The 14,419-nt window shown below is 45.9% G+C and overlaps 1 protein-coding gene and 1 non-coding gene across 3 annotated transcripts in view; one reads left to right on the top strand and one right to left on the bottom strand.

Annotated features, from left to right (window-relative positions):
- Positions 1-14,419, top strand: part of Blo (bloated) — a 214,517-nt gene that overhangs the window by 102,440 nt on the left and 97,658 nt on the right. The gene's annotated exons all lie outside the window — the stretch shown is intronic.
- On the bottom strand, positions 13,722-13,794 carry Trnar-ccu (transfer RNA arginine (anticodon CCU)). The gene has a single exon. It is a non-coding gene; the product is annotated as a tRNA-Arg (tRNA).

The following is a 14,419-nucleotide window of genomic DNA, read 5'->3' on the forward strand; positions in this document are numbered from 1 at the left end:
GATCGATGTCAACCTTTTTTCCATGAAAAATATCACTCTGTAGAAAAACGTAGGAGACTCGAAAAATCGTTGACAATATTATCGATCTGGTCATTGACGGTTTTACACGGACGAGACGATGAACTACTTCCGTTTTGAATTCACGATCGATCGTCGTTATTTTTATACATCGATTGCATACAGATCGACGATTAACAACGAGGAATCATTAATTTCGAATCGTCGATCTCGTACGCGTAGTGTCTACGCGGGTAATCGGATCTACGAATCGTATTGCGATAGTCGTTAATTGCAACCGGGCGAATACGATCGCGAGTCGAGGGTCTTTAATTATAGAAATAAGAAACGGGAAATTGATAATAAGAAATCAATCTGTGTCGAAATCTACGATTCTTGATCAGAAGCGACGTTACCGGCCAGTCGTAGCACGGTGGCATTAATCACGTTCTATTATTGTCGAGTACGGTCTAGTTTTAATTAAGAATTTGCGTTTCAAAACCACCTGTGTACGCTGCGCGCGAAACGATCGCTGCAACGTGCTCTTTAACCCGTTCACTGCCTCGTCTTGAACGCGTACACGCTCCAAGGTGTCGATCATCGCAGAATCGTTTTCGAAATTACGAAATTTAAATACGAGCAACCTTGCGTAGAAATGCAACCGGTGTTCGAAAACACTTTGTAGCAATTTCGGACCAAATCGGTCGAAATAATCGTTCTTCGCGTTGAAAGTGTACAAATTGTAAAAAAGAATCGGGAGTGGTTCTTCGAGAGACGTTACGAAATCGACTCGACGGTCGACCTGTTGAATCGTTAACCTGTGGAACACGATTGCGCAAAAGCTATCGCGTTTGTAACAAAAATTTTTGATCCACACCAATGTCACTGTACGTCGAGTAATATCCAAGATATTAATAACAAATGGCAAGCGGAGGAAATGTTACGGAGACGACGCGAGTTTAATTTTAGAATATTAAGATATTTACTTACCTAAATTGTAATTAGAAGCGAAAAAGCTTTACGAATCGATCGCACAAATTCAAGGTTGAATTCTGTACATGAATTTCTCTCAATTTAGAGACAATTCCAGAGCCGAAAAACAGCATGGAACTCGTCATTGGTGAAATTGATCCGAGTTTGCGCGAAAACGTGAACATTTTTGGGAAAAGATCAGTGGTCCGTAAAAAAAGCCGAAGGGGCCATTTGGAAGATATCTCGTTCCACTGTTAACTCCCGAGTTTATACTTTCAAATGAAAATAAAAATATCAAGATTACTCGATCGGTTCGAGTTTTATTCAAAAAGTAAATCGACCGGTGACGATCGGGACACTCTCTGTATACCTGAAAACTTGTATCGATATTTATTACGTATTTCGAGATATTTACGGTGTTACCATCGCCCCGATGTTGCAACCAACCCTGCTCTCCCCTATCGTTGACAATTTGGACACACTCTGTACACCTGAAAACTTGTATCAATATTTATCATATATTTCGAGATATTTACGGTGTTACCATCGCCCCGATGTTGCAACCAACCCTGCTCTCCCCTATCGTTGACAATTTGGACACACTTTGTACACCTGAAAACTTGTATCAATATTTATCATATATTCCGAGATATTTAACGCAACTGCCGGCACGTTGTTACAACTGTAGTATCGGATTTTCGGCGTCCGCTTAGGCCTGCTTCGAGCGTAGGCCTAAGCAAGATAACGTGCGCGGTTGGACTCGAGTTAAAGTAAACATTTAGCGCCGATCGGCCCACTAGCTTTCCTGGAAGGCACGAGTATCCTTTACAGGGGGTCTTGTGCGACGACCGAGCGTGAGAATGCACGGGGATGAAAGGAAATACATGTGGTTCGGAGAAAGTGAAGAGTGTTTAGAAAAGACGAGTGATTGGGATGGCCGAGCGTGGCCGAGTGTCTCAAGTGAGAGAGACCGAGGATTGGAATGAAAGAGAACGAATGGGAATGACTATATAGAGCGCGAGAAGAACGTAGGAACAGAGTATGACAAAGTATAACGACGAGAGTATGTCCGAAGAGTGTGTCGCGGACGGTATGACTAAAAAGACGATAAGACGAGACAACTAAAAGACGTATCCAGCGAAACTAACCACTGACACTACATCTAACACTATCATCATTGTAATATATAATATTATTAAATATACTTTAATATACCACATCAGAGCAATAGTTATTTAGGGGCTCGTACGGGGATAAATCATTCAAAGACCTCTTCTCCAGAGATCCAAGTGATAGGAGGAGAGAAAATAACAACACAACTGTCCCCACTTTTCTCGCGGCACGGTGCCGCGAACCGTGCATTCGTATCGTTGCGTGTCACAGATCGGCCGGATCGTTAGAGCGGGCAGCGAAATTGAAAATGACTGTCTTCCTTTTGTGCTCCGAAAAGCGGAGTTGCGGCACGAATCGATCTCGAGCGGTTCGCGCGGCGACCCAGATGCGAGAGCCGCGAAAAAAGAACGAAGAGAAAAAGAAAGAGAGAAAAAGGAGATAAAGGAAGGGAAAGAGAGAGCTCACGCAAACGAAGGGGAATTGCCTGGATAATGCGTACGTGCAGGTACTCGAAGCATCGGGGAGAAACGGCTCTCACTTTCACGGAGTCGCCGTGACCGAGATAAAGATGGTGGCACCGCTTTACCATCACCATACGCCGGACTGACCACTAACGTCTCTGCACCATATATGGCTACCGTGTACACAAGCACCGCGTTGGTAACGTGGCCGCGCTCGGCCGTGTGCGTGTTCATCCGAGTATACGTGCTCTGTCTGGCACAGGTAGCCGTCTCGCATGTCGACAGATCCGAAAGGATCGATAGATCAGTCCTTTAATTACGACCTGTATACTGCTTTACCTGGACTCGACTCCGACTTCGCTAGATCCAATCGTGGCGGTGTCCTACTGGCATATGTGTCGCACCGGCGATCGTGCCGACCGTTTGATGTTAATCGAGCCCGTGTGCGTCACTTGTTAGCCGATGCCCTAATTGCATATTATTTCGCATCTTTTTGTCGGCAACGGGTCCGATCGAAACTTTTACGCGCGATCGAGAACCACCTGGCGGTTATCAATGGACGCGCGACGATTCGAAGGGATTTTTTTTTTCATTCGTTTATCCCCGCTTACTTTGAATTTTCTTCGAGTTGCGATACACGAGGAGTTTACAATTATTCCGTGCCGCGAAATAATCGATTCTTCTCCGTGGTACGGAACAATTTCTGCTCGATGGTTTTTCGAGACAATTAGTGACATCTATCGAAAAACGAGAGAAATAGTTCAGTGCCGATGCAAAATGGCGGAGAACGGGAAAGATACTGCAGTTGAGAATACTCTGAAAGTGTTATTTTTATTACGAAACTTGTCGCGTGTTTTGTAGTATACAAAAATTGTATTTCTTGTTTAAATATTGTAATTTCACGCCGAAAGGAGAACGATTAGAAATTTAAAAGGTCGATTCTGCATTTGTGAATAACAATTGCGTAGCTAGGACGAGAGAACCTACCAGTAAGTAGAGTAAGTATAGTTACTTTTGAACTATCTACAATTGAAATACAACCAATTGTACTTTGAAATACAAAAAAGGAAACGAAAAATTAATATCTTAAATTAGTATTCTACCAGTAGTAGAATAATATTGATTTGTTCCTTCCTTTGATAAAATTGTAGCGCAACGTTTCCTGTATTTAATAACAAAAACAACGGCTCGAAGTCTCCAAGCATTCGATCTCTTCCCTCGTAATTGAAAAATTTTCTGTTTCGCAACCGGTCGACCACCATTTTGGATCCGACTCGCGCGAACGTGGGAAATTGTTTCCATATTTCGTAACTTTCTACACGAACATTGTACGGACTCCAAACCTAGACGATACCGGTCGAAAGCCTCGAGTCTATCTTTTCTACGGGGGACAATGGAAAAATCGGTAGATCGAAACGCACGTGTGAACCATCGACGCGATTTAACGCGGAAATGACTTCCGTGTTTCGCAACTTTCCACTCGAACATCGAATCTACCCATTCTGCGAGGAACGATGAAAAATTGGTTGACAAAAACGCACGTGTTGATATTCAATGCGATTCAACACGGGGACCCGTGCAGTCAACGGAGAAATCGCGCTACTCGGGATCCCTTTTTGGAGCGTAAGAGACCCGGACACACACGCGGGAAATGGTTTCCATATTTTACAATCCGGACGTTGTCCAGATTCCAAACTCGGTCGACGCAGAATCGCGGATTGGATCTGTTTTCCCTTTAGGAAATATAAAAAATCGGTAGATCGAAATGTAAACGAGAACGTTCGACGCGATACAGCGCGGGAAATTGCTTTCATATTTTTTAATTTTCTACTCGAACGTTACTCAAACTTAGTTAACGCCTTTCAAAAGCTTCGAATCTACCTTTCTTACGTTTACAAATAAAAAAAATCGGTAGATCGAAATTCGCGCGATACAGCGCGGGAGGGAAATTGCTTTTATACTTCTCAATTTTCTATTCGAACATTATCCAAATTTAATTAATACCTTTCAAAAGTCTCGAATCTACTTTTTCTACGATTAAAAATAAAAAAATCGGTAGATTAAAATTTGCGCGATTCAGCACGGGAAATTTCTTTCATATTTTTTAATTTTCTACTCGAACGTTATTCAAACTCAGATAACGCCTTTCAAAAGCTTCGAATCTGCCTTTTCTACGATTAAAAATAAAAAAATCGGTAGATTGAAATTTGTGCGATACAGCGCAGAAAATTGCTTTTATACTTCTCAGTTTTCTACTCGAACATTGACCAAACTTCTTAGTTAACGCCTTTCAAAAGTTTGAGATTTACCTTTCTACGATTAAAAATTAAAAAAATCCGTAGATCGGAATTCGCGCGATACAGCGCGGGAAATTTCTTTCATATTTCTCAATTTTCTATTCGAACATTATCCAAATTTAATTAATACCTTTTAAAAGTCTCGGATCTACCTTCTCTACGATTAAAAATACAAAAATCGGTAGATCGAAATTCTCGCGATACAGCGCGGAAAATTGCTTTCATATTTCTCAGTTTTCTACTCGAACATAACTCAAACTTAGTTAACGCCTTTCGAAAGCTTCGAATCAACCTTCCTTACGTTTACAAACGAAAAAAAAATCGGTAAATCAAAATTCGCGCGATTCAACGTAGAAAATCGGTTCCACGTTTCGTAACTTACTCCTCGAACATTGTCGAAATTCCAAACTGGTTCGTCGCCGTTCGAAAGTCACCGATCTACCCTTTCCACGATGAAAAATCGATGCGTCGAAACGTACACGTGAACGTTCGACGCGATTCAACGCGTAGACCCGCGCAACATTTAACGGAGAAACCGCGGGATCCCTTTTTGGAATACAAGGGGCCCGGGCGCGCGTATTAAAAGAGGACATAAAGCAAAACGGGACGACGGCGTTATTCGAAAAAGGGGAAATATGATTCCAACCGCGCGCGATAAAAGACGCGGAATTTCGTAATATCTCATCGAGAGGCACGCACCGGCTGCAAGCCCTACACTCCGACACAAAGAAACGACGCTTAGGAAGCCGAGGCGTGCGCGACTCGAGAAACGCGCGCGGATCGCGCGCGAGTCCATATAGAAAATCGAAAGTGGATTCTTAAGATTCGCCGTATTCGAAACACCGATCATTGCCGCGTGGACCCGCTCGATCCCTACATGGACTGCTCGATGGATCCGCGAATCTATTCCGCGCGTTGTACTCGATTATGATTCATCCTCCTAGTCGCGGAACTTGCTTCGATCTCGAACAAAGAAAACCGACAAGTTTTTCTTTCGACCCTCGATCTCTCCAGCTTGTTTTTTCCCGTTTCTCGAGATCAGACGAGATACCGCTTGAAAATTCTCAAAGTCCGTTATCGCGCAGAAATAAACGTATCTTTTCTCGAGACGTAAACAAGGACTGGCACGCGTCCTCCGAGCGGGCTAAAATTCGAAACAGAGTCGTTTACCGCGAGAAATATCGCTCTTCGTGGATTTTAGTTTCGACGACGACACCACCTAGCCGAAACAGTCGTGCTCGATTCGAGATCGAACGCACGAAAGAGATCCTCGCTCGAAAACGTGCGTCTCGACGCGATCTCGCGAGTCGTTTGTCACGCGTCCTCGGTGGACGCGTCAAGGACACCGCGACTTTGTCCCTGCTCCTCGTTTCCTTTGTTATTGTCCTCTCGTTCTCTTCGACAAGCGTTGAAATAGATTTCACGGGGAGTCTATCCGATTCTTACGAAGCGGCGATTCCTTTCTCGAACCCGATGGAAATTACGGTCACGTGATTTACGAGCTTCCTCGTCGGTTCGCGCGACTCGTAACGCGCGCAAGGTTGGTACGCCATTTTCTTCGGCCTCGACGATCGAAACTTCGTAAGAAGTAACCCAGATTCGCGTTGAACTCGGCCTGTCTCGAATCTAGCCCAGTGGTAACTTCGAAGCCCTGAATCAGGATTACTCGTGCCGAGTTAAGTCGAGCACTTCAATTCACAGATGGAACACGGACGAGTGTACGGTTACGTTGAATAAAGTTTGCGCAAATGCACGTACGAGTAAACGTATCGTCCTAGACCTGGCTGGAAACTAGTCCAGGGGTAACTTCAAAGATCCGGATTAAGATCGTTTCTACCGAGATAAGTCAAGTTCTTGGATTCGTAGGTAAATCACGAACGAGAGCAAGGTCACGTTTGCTAAAGTTTGCACAAATGCGTTTACGAGTAAACACATCGACCTGGCTGGAAACTAGTCTAGAAGTAACTTCGAAGGTCCGGATTGAGATCGTTTCTATCGAGATAAGTAAAATTCTTGGATTTATAGGTAAATCACGAACGAGAGCAAGGTTACGTTTGCTAAAGTTTGCACAAATGTGTTTACGAGTAAACACATCGACCTAGCTGGAAACTAGTCCAGAAGTAATTTCGAAGGTCCGGATTGAGATCGCTTCTATCGAGATAAGTAAAATTCTTGGATTTATAGGTAAATCACGAACGAGAGCAAGGTCACGTTTGCTAAAGTTTGCACAAATGCGTCTGCGAGTAAACGCATCGACCTGGCTGGAAACTAGTCCAGAAGTAACTTCGAAGGTCCGGATTGAGATCGTTTCTATTGAGATAAGTAAAATTCTTGGATTTATAGGTAAATCACGAACGAGAGCAAGGTTACGTTTGCTAAAGTTTGCACAAATGTGTTTACGAGTAAACACATCGACCTAGCTGGAAACTAGTCCAGAAGTAATTTCGAAGGTCCGGATTGAGATCGCTTCTATCGAGATAAGTAAAATTCTTGGATTTATAGGTAAATCACGAACGAGAGCAAGGTCACGTTTGCTAAAGTTTGCACAAATGCGTCTGCGAGTAAACGCATCGACCTGGCTGGAAACTAGTCCAGAAGTAACTTCGAAGGTCCGGATTGAGATCGTTTCTACCGAGATAAGTAAAATTCTTGGATTTATAGGTAAATCACGAACGAGAGTAAGGTCACGTTTGGCAAAGTTTGCGCAAATGCACGTGCAAGTAAACACACGGAGCTGGCTTGAAATTAGCGCATAACTTCGAAGGTCCGAGTTAAGATTATTTATACCGAGATAAATCTCGTACCTATAAATCTAACAACCCGAGAAGAACACGGACGAGAAATTAACCGTACTTTTGTCCATACCCTTTTCGATAATTATACCGTACACATCGATAAATCATCCTCCGAGAAGGATTCGAGAGTCAACACGATAAAAGTTTCTTTTATCGCGCAAGTACCTCGAGTATTCGACACGCGTGTTCAAGTTCGGCTTGCTACTCGGATCGTGCTCGATACCGCGTTACAACCCTGGATAGTCGAGTGTATCTGGGTTCCTTGCTACCGAGTTCGAATCGATAACGCTACACAGTCGCGATAATACGGGCGCAAACCTGCCACGGATGCAACGTACGAGTGATTATATCGACCGAGCGAGTGTCAACGGAAACAGACGGGGCTTACAAGCAACGTCTGGTACCATGAGGTCCGGATCCACTGTAAGCTACTTAATACGGGATTAAGTACGCTTAGTTGAACCCGGTGTAGACACGTGACACGGGATTAATTCAGCAACAGGTTGCTAGTTCCATGTGTCGCTAACCGAGCCGTTCGTTTCTGTCTCGTTCGTTTCTCGAAGTAATCCGAACGTCGTCGTCGTGGTCGTGGTCGTCGTGGTCGTCGTGGTCGTGGTCATCGTCGACGACGGCGAAACGAAACGCCTCGTGCGCTCCTGATGGTAAAAATTGCCAACCGAACGAGGTACGGGCGATTTCAATTTACCGACGCGCAACGGAATACGTACGCGAAAAATCCACGACACCGCGCGATTACTCATCCCGGTAGGAGTAGTTGCTCGAACTTACACCATATTTAGATGTAAATTAATGAAGGTGAATCACGAACGGAGAAGGGGCCCCTCGTATCGCGCGATATAGCGCCGCATGAATTTGTTTAAGTAATTAATTAGTCTGAATAAGATTTCTTATGTAATTTATCGCTCGCGTAACCTATGCATCATCCGGTGTTAAAAATCCGAATGAATTAATTCCAGTTAATTAACCGGCGTCGTACGAAACGGTGCTGGGCAGCGGCATCGTTTTCGCGTTCTTTCCCGTTCACCTACATTCCGTGTCGCAACGAGAGACCTCTGCCGCATCTCTACCGCGAGAGAGTTCCATTTTTAGTACACGGGACAACATCGCGTCGGGATCACGAACCGTGCTCGTAGCCCGGCATTATGCACGAATAGACATTATCTCTGTTGCTACGGAATAAACGAATACGGGAACCTTGAGCTTGACGCGGATTTATACGGTGCAAAAACCGCGCGAGTTATTAAGCATTATTCCCCGCATAATTTATCCGGTCTGCGCGTAGCAGACCTCGAGTTGCCCCGGTGCCGCGAGGGCACGTCGATGAAAACGCCGGCCATCGGCCATTGTGAACCACCGCGCGCCGATCGACCGAACGACGTTAGATTATTATTGAGCAACCGACACGGGTACGCCTATCTTTCCGTCTCTAATTTTACCTTCACCCGCACCGCGCTCTCGGTCTATCTATTCATCTCGTTGCACCTGCACGGAGACCCCGCGAGATTTTCGTAACCGATCCTGGCCGCGCGTGTACATTCGCACCCCATGTGAAAAGTCGTTAACGCCCGACTGGATGCCTGGCCGTATCGGAACCGCCGGGATCACGAATCGAAAAGCACTTGACTCGACGCGCAGGCGCGATACGTTCACACGGTACAAATTCGCGGCAAACGAAACGGGACCGTACTTTCGATATTGCCTTCACCCGCGGTCTAACGCCGGGCACGGCCCACCGCTCACCGACCACCATAAACGGTGCTGGGGTGTACGCGTCGGTACCGATGCATACCGTTTTACCGCGCGTAAGGTGCACCTATCGACGATCATCGAACGCGAACATTGTCACGGGGAAATCCCTCGATTGACCCTTTGCGGACGAGTGCCGCGTATATGCGTTTTACGCGAATCGTCAAATTGGCCGAAGAACTCGTATATGCGTTTGGCGAAAACAGTCGATAGAGCCGAGAAACGCGTATATGTGTCCCACCTAAATGCACGTCGATTGCCGCGGTTAAGCAGAAAGATGCGTTGGCAATTTTAAACGACTATCGCGGCAGGAGCTCGGCACTACGGTACGGTTCACTTTGAACCGTCCCGTCCGCAAACGGTTAAGGAGGGACCCGTAACATCCTGACGAGTCGAAAGGATCGAGTCTTCTTTGTTTTCTTTTTTTTCTTACTTTTTCGAAATTCAAAGCGCGTAGAACGTTACGTCGAATAGATATTTCGAAATTCGAGCATTTAACGAAGTTGCAACGACAAATGTACTTGCTTCACGTTTCTCTCGAAACTATATCTTTCAACCTGACATAAAATCTCCGGAACTGTGGGTCCGATTTACCTCAAACTTTATGGAGATATTCTCCAGGTTAGGGTTGTCCAGATCGTTGGAAATTAGAAATACAGTTGACGTATTTTAAGCATTATTCCCCGCATAATTTATCCGGTCTGCGCGTAGCAGACCTCGAGTTGCCCCGGTGCCGCGAGGGCACGTCGATGAAAACGCCGGCCATCGGCCATTCGATTTAGCAACAATTTGATAAACTCTTGTTATCCGAACTACCGAACGAAAATGAGAAGAAAATACATTCGCAAAGGTCGAAATATGGCTCCAATTCGAAGAACGAGCCAACCTTACGATCGAATCCGAAAAGTTGCAAGTAGCGGGGATAATCCGTAAACTATTATATAAAACTACCCGGTACTTCGTTGAGTTTGCTGTGCAAACGAATTCTATTGTATCTTTTATTTCCGGTAAAAGTAAGGGGTGGTTTTAAGAACGAAATCCGCTAACGAGGTCAGATCTAGATCGGATAGAAGGTCAATATTTCGACAACTAGCACGTGGAATACAACAATAGCGCGGAGAACATAATCATCGATTACCCTAGTGATTCGAATCGATTATAAATCGAGCTCCCTGTCGCGGTACTTCCCATACTCGCCATTAGATGGAAAATTTGTGAAAAATCAAAACACTGACCGTTTCTCGGAAATCCCCGTATCATCTCCGATCGGTATATATACGATCCTTATCGATCTCCCAATATCCCAAGGGAGATATATAAGGATATATATATAAGACTAGAGCCTGCTAGGATGAGATTTTACCGATGAGATCAAGCTCGAAACGAAACACCCTTTTTTTCCTATTATCACTCGCTCGCTCTTTCTCCATCGCACACCCACTAGAAGCTCGCCATATCTCGATTAAAACCGTCGGATAATTTGTTACGGTAGGACGTGGTATTAAAATGAGTTTTCCCTGGGTATTAAAAATAGTCTTATTTATTAGGAGACGAAGAATTCCCGTACAAAACTAAACTAATCCTCTGGTTAGTGACTTCGTCGGCACGTGTCGTTACAACTGCCCCTTCTTCGCTCAAACTCTCTGCGTGTCTCTTGGACGTCCGGAAAACCTGGCGCCAAAATATTAATCCTAACGCAGTTCTGTTCGCACGCAGGTCAAAAAGCACCTTACTTAAGTCCTGTTTTCTCCGAGCAGGCCCGAACGACAACGGAAAATTTCGACAAACCCTTTTCGTCGAGCTCTCTGTGAACTCGTGTTTCGGATTGGAACAGCGTTGTATTTCGAACGAGGCTCGAAACCCTCGAGACGCGGTACCGCAGCGCCATCCTCCTCTTGTTCCTCGTCTAAAAACATAAGATAAACACGTTAAGGATTAACGCGAGTGTGCCTCGTAAATCCGCACCTTCGAGTTACACGTAATATAATCGTGCTTCTACCACGAGTTACCGTATCATCATCCTCTCTAGCGCGCCGCGGAGCGAGCAACGCGTAACGAACCCACGGACACGAATTAATCGTCGTACGTACGTAAGACGCACACGCGCGTAAGGCGTGTGCCCGTGGTGTGCGCGCGTACCACCGCGTCACGGTGAAAACGAAACCGATATCTCTGCAGGATCTGCGCCGAGGCCAGAGGTCACCTACGGAGGGAATTGCTTTATTTAATAAGCCGCGGAGGAAGGACGTTAATAAAGCGGCCAGAGATAAATAATATGGAAAGGCGAGCCGTTCACGTGTCGTTCGTTCTACGCCACCCTACACACCCCCACCACACCACACCCCCCTCAATCTTCCCCGCCCCTCTTGTACTCCAGACCCGCGCCACGTCCACGAGGCATCGGTTAAGCAATCGTCGAGTTCCCGGCCGTAGACACGACCCGCCCGATGGAAAATGAAACGAGACATATTTTTTACGATCTAACTTGTCCGCGAACACGATTACGGACAATCGATTCCAGCCGTCGATAATTATCGACTTCGGCGCATAATTCTCGCCGGTTTATAAGGTTACGTTTACGTTGGGTCCCGGCTGGTAATAAATATCGTGTTCAACACGATGTAAACCAGTATGCAGCGCTACCGTTCCGGATCGCGTTTCGCAATTCTAGCGGTACGCGTTTCGAACCGATTCGTACGATTGGGGGGTGAAATACGTAAGCAGTCTCGTCACGAGTGTACACGAAGTGTGTCATCCGGGGTTGGATGAAACTGTACAAGATCGTAGATGAGAAACGAGGGTTGCGTATTTCGTTTTACGAACGTAGCGATTTACAGGGTGAAACTTCCCTCAAAAGTTTCTACCCTTCGATGCTGTCTTCGGAATTCTTGCGTACGGAACATTCTCGATTTCCATGATATTTCTATGTTTATATCCAAATTTCTTCGGATCGATATTTGGCGGCTTGTTTGAAAATGTTTGAGGAAGGAAATAGGAGTGGGGTGAGCGCGTTTCATCCCGGGCCTGCTAGTGGACTCGTCAATAAGGCATCCTAGCAGGCCCCGCCTTATACGCCGGGACATTGGAAGATCGGTAAGAGATCGTATATATACCGATCGGAGCAGGTACGGCAACTTGCGGGAAACGGTAGGTGGTGAGTTTCCCTCTGGTGGCAAGCGTGGGTAGCGCCGCCACAGATACCTTTTGCAAACAATTCGTTGTTTTCGATTCCGTTATTCTCTTTTCGATCGTAGACTTCGCCGATATATTTACAAAAAGCATTCGCTCTTCGAAAATATGGTTCCTCGAAACGATGATTTGTACCACGAGATACCTACCGTTACCACGACGCAAACCCTTTAAACGAAAAACGTGTCGACAAATCTGGGCCAACTTCGTGGACCAGCGATCGGCAGAGAGAAGGTACCGAGGGTATCCTCTGCGCGAAACGCGCGTAGGCGTGTCGTTTTTCTGCCCGCGCGCGCGTACACGTACGCGCGATCGTGTAAGCCCCGTTCCGATTCCTTCGCGTTCCTTGCGCGCAGAGTTCCGAGAATCGTCCCGCCGAACGAGCGTCCCGCGCGAGAAACGTATCGTCGTGCGTTCGTTCGAGCGCACCGCGGCGGTTGGAGTTCGAGGGAACGCGAGATAGTCGTTAACCCAGTGAACTCGTTGGCGCGCATGTGCGGACCGTGAAGCCCCGCCGCCGTACGTAGAAACGCGCGAAGCACGAGAGAAAACAATAAGAGGGAGATGGCCGGCGTCGAGTTCGGACCGACGACGTTGATACCCGTCGGAACTCGCGATTCACGCGGAGGCGTGCACGGAGACCAGCCGCGCATACACGGGATGCACGTCTCCGGAGAATACGATGCACCGAGACCCATCGACGTAACGACCGATCCCGCCTACTGCCGGAGAATTTGTCGTTCTTAGTCCGCCAGCGCATGCGTGATAGCCGTACGCGATTGTCCTCGTGTCTGAAGTTAGGTGCACGATCTCCGATGGAATTCTCCGCCGACATACTGGGTGAGTCTTTTACGGGAGATTGGCACGCGGATCGCCGGACTCGTTGTTATTGTACTTCTCGTCGTATTATTTTTTTTTTTCTTTGCACCGTACCGGTTGCCCTGCACCTGGTTAATAATACGAAAGCGTTGCGGGAACCGAATAAATTTATCAACGCGCCGATATTTAAAAAACACGAATATACGATACCAGAACCCCTAAACGTTTATCAATCGTTGATCGTTTAATTCTGGGAGTAATTTCAAAATAGAAATCGAGGATGTTCGATGACTCGATGTGTAAAAACATTTTACCCCTGGTGGGACTCGAACCCACAATCCCCGGTTTAGGAGACCGATGCCTTATCCATTAGGCCACAGGGGCGGTTGACGTTCGATCGTGGTAATAAAGTAACTAAGTGGTGTAACGTTATCCCCGTACGAGGAAGGAAATACTCGGTACGCTTCGAAAGCGAATTCAGCGAGCGTTTGGAACAATTAAATAGACATTTTTTGCAACGAACGGATAGATGAAATTTCTTTGCGCCGATTCGCTCGATACATAGGAGCAAGTTTAACGTAATTTTGTTAGGGGGAGCGCTGCTGCGAGTTTGAATTTAAATTTTCAAATATAAATTACTGGACATTAGTTTAATCGGTCTCGTAATTTGTGGATATTGCAAAGTTTTTCCAACGGAATGCCGAAGATTTCGAAATCGATATCAGAAATACTTGTGCAAAGTAGCAGGAAACAAATTACGTACAGTTCCCATGCATCTATTGTGCACGGAGATACCGAATTAAATTGCTAAATATCTGCACGCGTTGTATATGGCTTGCCCCATTGCATCGCAATTAGAAGACAGGTTCTGCATGACTCTTACCTTTACCAAAGAATGCCGTTCCCGAGACGGTTTATAAATTGAGATTATATTCGTGCCTTTCGGTTTCGTACGAGAGCACCTTTATCTCGCATCGAGCGTTGTACGGACCGAACGACCTACCACGAC

Source organism: Ptiloglossa arizonensis, chromosome 13 (assembly GCF_051014685.1).
Source record: "Ptiloglossa arizonensis isolate GNS036 chromosome 13, iyPtiAriz1_principal, whole genome shotgun sequence".
NCBI classification, from domain to species: Eukaryota; Metazoa; Arthropoda; class Insecta; order Hymenoptera; family Colletidae; genus Ptiloglossa; species Ptiloglossa arizonensis.